We start from the raw sequence: 10,358 nt of genomic DNA on the forward strand, positions 1-10,358 counted from the left end.
TTTTAGGCTATACGTGAAATACACCCCCAGCTCAGTCATTTCCAGCCGAGGACTGCAGTTTCGTGCTTATTAGCACTCATCAGCCCGGCATAGGAAAGTGACTGAGCTGGAGATGGAAAACCTCTTAAGGAAGCCAAAAGTGCCAAACAAACTGGTAGCTAATATAGAATTAGCGCAAACCAGACGAGTGGCCGAAACAATGGTTCGGTTCAACTCGAATTTTAAAGGCAAGGCAGGTATATTCAGTAGTTAATTGTAACTTACTGAATATTTTTTAGGCTATGTTTTGATAAAGTTAAGGCGGAAGGATTGAATCAAAGACTTAATAAATAATTTTAATTGGGAATCAGAGACTTAAGATCAGTGGTTTCAACCAGCGAAATTTTCCGAAACTAAAGTCCTAAAAACGCAATTTTAAGCCTTCTTTAGTCTCGTCAAGGAGAATATGGCATCCTTTTGGATCTTCGTTTTTGAAGCTTCGTTTAAGCAAGAGCCCTGTCCCTACCTGATCTGAAACCGGCCAGTTCATTCGGGATTATAATTAGAAAAAAATTTCCGTAAAGGGAGGAATTAAAAAATTTGTAGTTTCTCGTCATTCATATATGTTTGACTCTCAAAGTTGTCGCAATTTTCCACTTTCTTTAAAAGCATCCACGATTGTTGAACACAGAATTTGTTGTTTGAAATGCTTGCGAGAGTATCTAATCAGTATAGCTTTTTTTTATATAAATAAAATATGTCTTCATTGTTTCAGGTCTATAAAAGCTTGGGGGGTAAACATTAGTGGCTGCCCTCGGTGCTCCTTTTAGAAGGCACCCTTTCATGCTTCAGGAGGGTGTAATTTTCCCCTCCCCTGTATCCATGCCTGATTTACCGGTTTCTGTCACAAATTTTGCCAACCAAATGAAGCATGTGTGTAAAGAGAAAATATTAATGGACAATGAACCAACACAATGTTCCCTAACATTCTATTTTTCTTAAAACTATGCTATACTGCCGGGAAATCGACACTTACTTTGATAATTGAATATTTAAATTTCAGTATATTTATTCGACTAATTATAAGTTATCTGGTGAGAAATTCTTGAGGAATTTTCTTGCTTATAAGAACTACATGATGCGGCCTGCGGCCGCCCCTTGCTTTGGCCGCCCTTGTGCGGTGCACACTCTGCACACCTGCTAGGATCGGCCCTGTGTGTAAGGAAACATTTACTAAAAGGAATCTAGGACTGAATGCTTTTTCGACAATAATTTTTTGTATTTTATGCGATACTAAATAAAAATAACACAAGCCATACATAGTACGATTCTTTTTTTATATTGTTAAGAGTTCGTGATACAACTTCAAACTTTCTTAAACTGTCGACACAGTTCTTGAGAAAACACAGGAGACTTATTTACAACTATGTACAGAAATATCGTTAGCAACTGCTAAATTAACCATAGCAATTAGGAAAATATCAATTAACACCGTAAACGGTGTAAGTATTTTTTTTTCTTTCTCCGTAAACTCAACAGTCACTCATGTATTCACATCAAAATATGCAAAAAAACAGCGCAAAGGCACATATACACTTCCAGCGGAACGCTGAAAACGCGACGCCACAGTTAGAAAACAAACTAACTGACTCTCCATTCACAAGACGCCCGGCGTTTTATATCGAGTGAAGAAATATCTAGAAAATCCCACAAAGTTATCATATTTCTTTTTTATTCCATTCACAAATCTTATCTTTCAGAAATGGAGGGACCATATACTTCATTCGAATGTAAGGGGGTTGTATATTTATTACAAGAAACTATTTACAGGTTACGTTACTAAGATAATTTTGGATGAAAGATAATGGATTAAATGCCAAATTTAGCTAGATTAAACAAATTAATCAAAAAAAAAAAAAAAAAAAAAAACTACTATTTATAGAATTTGTAACAAAATTTTACACTGTTCGTTCTTTGTAAAAAAAAAATTAAAAAGCGGTTCATCCTAATACATTTTTTACCTTCCAGAAGCAATTGAAATATGATCCATGCCAAACCTAAATCAACCCCACACTTCTAATAACGAATATCGACTTGGAAAATATTACGTAAGAATGGGTCTGATCGTCTGATCCCCCCCCCCCAAGTAAAGGTATGTAGAGATTTTTCCAACATCTCCCTCGCGACCCTTCCGTAATTAATGAATGACCCCTAACACTGTAAATTTGTTCCGTGTAGTGTGGAAACCGTGTTAGTATACGAGGCTTTTTTAAAAATAACTTTTTGACTTATTTTCACACTAATTAATCACATGGTAAAAATCATGTCAAATCGTGTTGTATGGAAACCGTGTTTCGTGTTATATCGAAACCGTGTTATACTAGACTTAGAAATAATGTGAATCAAGGGCCGGATTAACATCTATATTTACGCTCTAGGCCAAGCTTAGAGATCACGCCCCCACCTCACATATCGAAATCGTATCTCTCCTCCCCCAGCCATAACCAAAAGAGTAGTAGCGTCCAGTGACAGTTGAAGATTTCTTGCTTCCCCCTGTTTGACAAAATGAGCGATGGGTCTTTGTTTTCCTTTGATGATGTTAAAAAAAAAGGGGTAGGGCGTCGGTGGCTCTCCCCGGGTAATTTTTTGAAATGTAAGCTTTAGAAATGCCTTTAGGCCATCTAAAGGCGTTTAATGGAAAGTAATGGCATTTGGAAGCACAGGAAAGTTTTCGTAACTGAAGTCCTTCAAACGTAATTGTATGTTATCTTTGATGATGTTAAGTAAAGGGATGAGTTCGGAAACTCTCCCCTCCCTTCCCCCGTAGAAATTAGTTTTTAAAACGAAATTTTCGACGATTTTTTTTTTTTTTTTTGGTTCAGGGTGATTGGTGACTCTAGCGTGAAACTAAAAATCAAAAAATTGCAGGACATCTTTTATGACGTCCAGACATGGGTTTAACCGTTCTTCTTCAGAAAGGTTTTGAAATTGAAAACTTAAATACGCAATTGGAAACCATCTCTGATGACGTTACGAGAAGAAATAGGATTCGGTAACTCTCTTCCGTAGTTGTTTCGAAATTGAAGTCGTAAAAACAAAATTTTGGACAATTTTAATAATGTTCGAGACGGGTTTACTTTCCAGGAAAGTTTTCGAATTTAAGGTCCTAAAATTTTTTTTAAAACTATCTGATACGATGTGAAGGTGGGGGCGTTTTAGAGATCTTTCCCCTAAAAAAAATTCGAAATGAAAACTCTACATAAGCTTTTGCAGGGCCTACAATGCTGGGTGACTGGATAGGGTTGGGGGAATCTCTCCCGGAAAATACTTGAAATTTTAGACCATCTTCAAAATGTTGGGAACGGAACGAGGGGCGGGGGTTCGAGGGCGTTCCTGCACAAATGTTTAGAGTTGAGGTCCTACAAACGAAATTGTTTGCTTTCTTCGATGGTGTGAAAGAGAGAATTAGTGTTTAGGAACCCCCCCCCCCCCACATAAATTTTGGATATAAGTCCTCAATGCGCAGTTGTCTCTGATGACGTTGCGGGAAGGGATGTGGTGCGTTGAGTCTCACTCGGAAACGTTTTGATCTTGATGTTTCATAAAAAAAAACGAGCTGATCCTCACACGACTTTCTTTTACTCCAATTTAATGTCATTTCCCCATTATTGGCAATTTTAATGTGATTCAATAGTGTACTCTTTAAATATCACCAACAGTGGCCAAATTGTAAACAGATTCAAAAAAAAAAAAAAAAAAAAAAACCGCCAAATTTGTCGCCAAGTTGACAAAACCTGACGACCAGCAGACTGGCGATCTATCGCCAAGTGTCCGCCAAATTATAACGCCACTTGAGTTTACATCGAAATTAACAATGATTTCCCCCCAAAAAGACACCTTTAGAAACACCTGAATGCAACCAAAAGGGGGAGATGCACAACGAGCCCCCACTAGGAGTCTACGTACCAAATTTCAATTTTGTAGGACTTACCGTTCTTGAGTTATGCGACATACATACGCACATACGCACATATATACATACGTACATACAGACGTCACGAGAAAATTCGTTGTAATTCACTCGGGAATCGTCATTATGGATATTTCGCATGTCTATACGTTCTTAGGCACTTATCCAGTCGACAAAAAAAGAAAAAAAAAAAAAAAAAACCCTCAATATTCATTCGGGAGTGAGTAAAATGGAAATTAAGGTCGATTTTTGAGTGAATTTTTTTTCGCGAATACAATACTTCCTTTTTTGTAAAAGGAAGTAACAAGTTTAGATAATCTTTGAAAATGATGGTGGAAGCGGATTCATGGTATCTCCTCTGAAGTTTTTCTATTAATGTTATAAAAATGCAATTTTTGGTGACATAAAAAGATTGGGATAGACAGAAAATTCCTCTCTCCCGTTATTTTATTGTGTATAATATTTTTTTTTTTTTTTTTCAAAAATATGTTGTAAAACATTCTGACTCACTTTTTCTTTTCCAAAAACATTAAACTATTTTAGTTTTTCCATAATGGAATTTTCAAAAAATTTTTTTGTTTGAAAAACAAACGCTTTTAGACCCCGAAAAGAAAAAAAAAAAAACTTTTAACGCTTTGGCCGAGGTGATATATAGTAGTGCTATCGTATATATTTTTTTCCTTTTTATTTAAGTTTAAATACCTGGGTTCTTGAATTTCTTGACGCACTTTTGTTTTCCATTCCTTTTTTTACCTTAGAAAAATTTAAAACTGCTGGTGTCTCTACTTTACAATGGTTTTGAATCACTATTTCTCTCTATATATTAATTTTTCTTCTATCTGAAACAAATTTCGGGGCATCCCATGCATTTTTACTCACTTTGTTGTGATCTTCGGGGTGAAATTTTGAATAAAAATATTCATATAACTAATTTTTTGGAAGCAAACCCCGATAACTTACATCAAAAGACATCCGACAAAAGTCGGATGTCTTTTCATCCATAAGCTCATTATTTTTTGCATTGAAAAAGGCGTTCCCTGTAACGCCGAAACACGTGTCTGCTGTAATTTGCAAATTTGTGCTTCATCTAACGTTGTTTTGTCTTACTTTACTATTGAATGTGTACAAAATGATGGCGTATTAAATAAAAAGAAAGTCTTCTAAAGGTGTTGTAATCGCACTCTCTCTCATTCTCATTCACCACTATTATTTCCAACAGACACTAATCAACCACTTCCTCCACACGCGCCTTCCAAAAGCAGTCAAACCAATATTCCCTCCTCACACTTTCACCTCTCACACTCACTTAATTCCACAACGGATTAGTGTTCCACTAATCAACGGACCACAAAGCGGATTTCGATATGGGAGGGGGGGGAAGCCCCCCCCCCATATCATATCCCTGTCAAACTGCGCTTTTCCTGTGCGGCTGTGTCCGAAAATAGTCGCCTGGCCGGAAAACCCCGACTGAAAAAAAGACAAAGCGAGAGGGACTCCCCGACAAAAGCAACCTGTTGGAAGTGAGAGGGAAGAGAAAGGGGGTCGCAGAAGTATCTGGATCACCTATATTGAGCAGGTGGCAATGGCCGGCGCGAACTCGTTAGAAGAGCTCATTCATTCAGTCACTCGTCTGCCTGGCACATCTTCGGGTGAGTACCGTTTTCGGTTTCTTCTGTCTTCTGGCGGAATTTGATTTTGAGACACGCTCCAGTAGATGGTTCTGTGGATTACTCGAGTAGCCAGCAATTCCTTCTGGAGGGGGTTTTTTGATGAAAAATACCTACTGGAGGGGGTTCTTTGATGACTAGTATTAAATAAAAAAGAATATTCATTTCCCTCTTTATTCTGCTTACTTAAGATGTGCCACGCTGGTGAATATTTTGAGCATCGCTGCACCCCTAATGTTGACACTGCTGTTTCCCAGTGAATTGTTGGGTTTATAAAATTTCACGACGGACCTTTGAGTCTCATATCTTTATCGGGCCCTGGTTACCAGTGATGCAGGAAAGGGGGGGGGGGGAGGGGAAGGAACGTAGGTCCCTTAAGGCTCAAAATTTAATTCTTCCAACGAAAATTCAAGTTATTCTTTTCTGTATCAAAGAAATTTTTCATCACTTAATCAATTTCATGTTTGCATGACTGTGTCTCTAATGTTAAAATCTAAACATGTCAAACATAGGTTTACACCCCCCACCCCTCAGGAATTTCTTGCTATCTCTCTAGTGGTCACCAGTGCTATTCATTAGAGTTAATATCATTAATAACTAGTATTAACCTTTAGCCAAACTGATAATTTTTATTCTTTAATAGTTATTTGATATCTAATTTGTCATTTGGGTGATTCTCGAAAAAACGTCCCGTTGCGTAACGATAACATTTTTTTTCTTCCTTTTACAAAAAAGGAAGCATTGTATTCGCAAAAAAATTTTCACTCCAAAATCGACCTTAATTTCCATTTTACTCATCCCCGAATGAATATTGAGTTTTTTTTTCCGACTCGACCACACGTGGATAAGTGCCTAAAAAACGTATAGACACGCGAAATATCTGTAACAACGATTCCCGAGTTAATTACAACGAATTTTCTCATGACGTCTGTATGTACATATGTTTGAATGTATGTGCGTATGTATGTCACATAACTCAAGAACGGTAAGTCCTAGAAAGTTGAAATTTGGTACGTAAACTCCTAGTGGGGTCTCGTTGTGCACCTCCTGTTTTGGTTGCATTGGGGTGTTTCTAAAGGGGTCTTTTGCCCCTTTTTGAGGGAAATCATTGTTCATTTCAATGTAAACTCAAGTGGTGTTTTAATTTGTCGGACGCTTGGCGATAGATCGCCAGTCTTTTGATCGCCAAGTTTTGTCGCCAACTTGGCGACAAATTTGGCAATTCTTTTAAAAATTTGGTTTTAAATTGGCCACTATTGGTGATATTTAGAGAGTAAACTATTGAATCACATTAAAATTTCCAATAATGGAGAAATGACATGAAATTGGAGTAAAAGGAAGTCATGTGATGCACACATCAGCTCGTTTAATTCAAGTAACTATTAATTAAATATGGGATTAACTGTTGTGCTTTGATAGTACATTAAAGCATGTATTATTCCCCAACAGCATTATTTTTTGAAGGCTTCGATTAGCTGCACTGTTGAAAAATTTCCGGAAAATTTACGGTAATTGTTACTGGCATCCATGTTGCCAGTAACTATTACCGTAAAAATCAAATGTTACTGTAAAATTTTACGGTTTCCTCGGTAGGCCACAGCAACCAGTTGGCGCTGGGATCGCTTATTTCTCCGGTATAAATTACCGTAAAAATCAGCGATGCATCGGCGATGCAATTTTACAGTAACAATTACCAGAAAATCTTCCTGAATTTTTAACAGTGGGAAAAAATAAAAAACTTAGCGTTAAGCACAGAACATTTTTTCGAGAATCGCCCATTTAATTATTTATTTTGGTTTGCGAAAACGGGACAGCTTGAAGAAATGGAGTTGCGACTCACAAATTTATTTCTACTTGCCAAAGATAAAGTGGCGTCTAGATTTATCAGTATCATTTGCTAACTGATCGCCCCTTTGTTTGCCCCTCCACTTTGTCTATTCAATTAATATCAACACTATTAATTAGTTACATAAACCTTTATCTAAACTGATATTTTTTACATTTTAGAAACGATTGGAAAGGCAACTTGTTCAGTTACTTTTTTTAGTTTCCATCAATAGTAGCGACTCATAAATTTATTTCTACTTGCCAAAGGTAAAGTGGCGACTAAATATATTAGTATCATTTGCTAACTGATCGCCCCTTTGTTTGCCCCTCTACTTTGTCTATTCAATTAATATCAACACTATTAATTAGTTACATAAACCTTTATCTAAACTGATATTTTTTACATTTTAGAAACGATTGGAAAGGCAACTTGTTCAGTTACTTTTTTTAGTTTCCATCAATAGTAGCGACTCATAAATTTATTTCTACTTGCCAAAGGTAAAGTGGCGACTAAATATATTAGTATCATTTGCTAACTGATCGCCCCTTTGTTTGCCCCTCCACTTTGTCTATTCAATTAATATCAACACTATTAATTAGTTACATAAACCTTTATCTAAACTGATATTTTTTACATTTTAGAAACGATTGGAAAGGCAACTTGTTCAGTTACTTTTTTTAGTTTCCATCAATAGTAGCGACTCATAAATTTATTTCTACTTGCCAAAGGTAAAGTGGCGACTAAATATATTAGTATCATTTGCTAACTGATTGCCCCTTTGTTTGCCCCTCCACTTTGTCTATTCAATTAATATCAACACTATTAATTAGTTACATAAACCTTTATCTAAACTGATATTTTTTACATTTTAGAAACGATTGGAAAGGCAACTTGTTCAGTTACTTTTTTTAGTTTCCATCAATAGTAGCGACTCATAAATTTATTTCTACTTGCCAAAGGTAAAGTGGCGACTAAATATATTAGTATCATTTGCTAACTGATCGCCCCTTTGTTTGCCCCTCCACTTTGTCTATTCAATTAATATCAACACTATTAATTAGTTACATAAACCTTTATCTAAACTGATATTTTTTACATTTTAGAAACGATTGGAAAGGCAACTTGTTCAGTTACTTTTTTTAGTTTCCATCAATAGTAGCGACTCATAAATTTATTTCTACTTGCCAAAGGTAAAGTGGCGACTAAATATATTAGTATCATTTGCTAACTGATCGCCCCTTTGTTTGCCCCTCCACTTTGTCTATTCAATTAATATCAACACTATTAATTAGTTACATAAACCTTTATCTAAACTGATATTTTTTACATTTTAGAAACGATTGGAAAGGCAACTTGTTCAGTTACTTTTTTTAGTTTCCATCAATAGTAGCGACTCATAAATTTATTTCTACTTGCCAAAGGTAAAGTGGCGACTAAATATATTAGTATCATTTGCTAACTGATTGCCCCTTTGTTTGCCCCTCCACTTTGTCTATTCAATTAATATCAACACTATTAATTAGTTACATAAACCTTTATCTAAACTGATATTTTTTACATTTTAGAAACGATTGGAAAGGCAACTTGTTCAGTTACTTTTTTTAGTTTCCATCAATAGTAGCGACTCATAAATTTATTTCTACTTGCCAAAGGTAAAGTGGCGACTAAATATATTAGTATCATTTGCTAACTGATTGCCCCTTTGTTTGCCCCTCCACTTTGTCTATTCAATTAATATCAACACTATTAATTAGTTACATAAACCTTTATCTAAACTGATATTTTTTACATTTTAGAAACGATTGGAAAGGCAACTTGTTCAGTTACTTTTTTTAGTTTCCATCAATAGTAGCGACTCATAAATTTATTTCTACTTGCCAAAAGTAAAGTGGCGACTAAATATATTAGTATCATTTGCTAACTGATCGCCCCTTTGTTTGCCCCTCCACTTTGTCTATTCAATTAATATCAACACTATTAATTAGTTACATAAACCTTTATCTAAACTGATATTTTTTACATTTTAGAAACGATTGGAAAGGCAACTTGTTCAGTTACTTTTTTTAGTTTCCATCAATAGTAGCGACTCATAAATTTATTTCTACTTGCCAAAGGTAAAGTGGCGACTAAATATATTAGTATCATTTGCTAACTGATTGCCCCTTTGTTTGCCCCTCCACTTTGTCTATTCAATTAATATCAACACTATTAATTAGTTACATAAACCTTTATCTAAACTGATATTTTTTACATTTTAGAAACGATTGGAAAGGCAACTTGTTCAGTTACTTTTTTTAGTTTCCATCAATAGTAGCGACTCATAAATTTATTTCTACTTGCCAAAGGTAAAGTGGCGACTAAATATATTAGTATCATTTGCTAACTGATCGCCCCTTTGTTTGCCCCTCTACTTTGTCTATTCAATTAATATCAACACTATTAATTAGTTACATAAACCTTTATCTAAACTGATATTTTTTACATTTTAGAAACGATTGGAAAGGCAACTTGTTCAGTTACTTTTTTTAGTTTCCATCAATAGTAGCGACTCATAAATTTATTTCTACTTGCCAAAGGTAAAGTGGCGACTAAATATATTAGTATCATTTGCTAACTGATCGCCCCTTTGTTTGCCCCTCCACTTTGTCTATTCAATTAATATCAACACTATTAATTAGTTACATAAACCTTTATCTAAACTGATATTTTTTACATTTTAGAAACGATTGGAAAGGCAACTTGTTCAGTTACTTTTTTTAGTTTCCATCAATAGTAGCGACTCATAAATTTATTTCTACTTGCCAAAGGTAAAGTGGCGACTAAATATATTAGTATCATTTGCTAACTGATTGCCCCTTTGTTTGCCCCTCCACTTTGTCTATTCAATTAATATCAACACTATTAATTAGTTACA

The sequence above is a fragment of the Uloborus diversus genome, unplaced genomic scaffold (genome assembly GCF_026930045.1).
Source record: "Uloborus diversus isolate 005 unplaced genomic scaffold, Udiv.v.3.1 scaffold_366, whole genome shotgun sequence".
Classification (NCBI taxonomy): Eukaryota; Metazoa; Arthropoda; class Arachnida; order Araneae; family Uloboridae; genus Uloborus; species Uloborus diversus.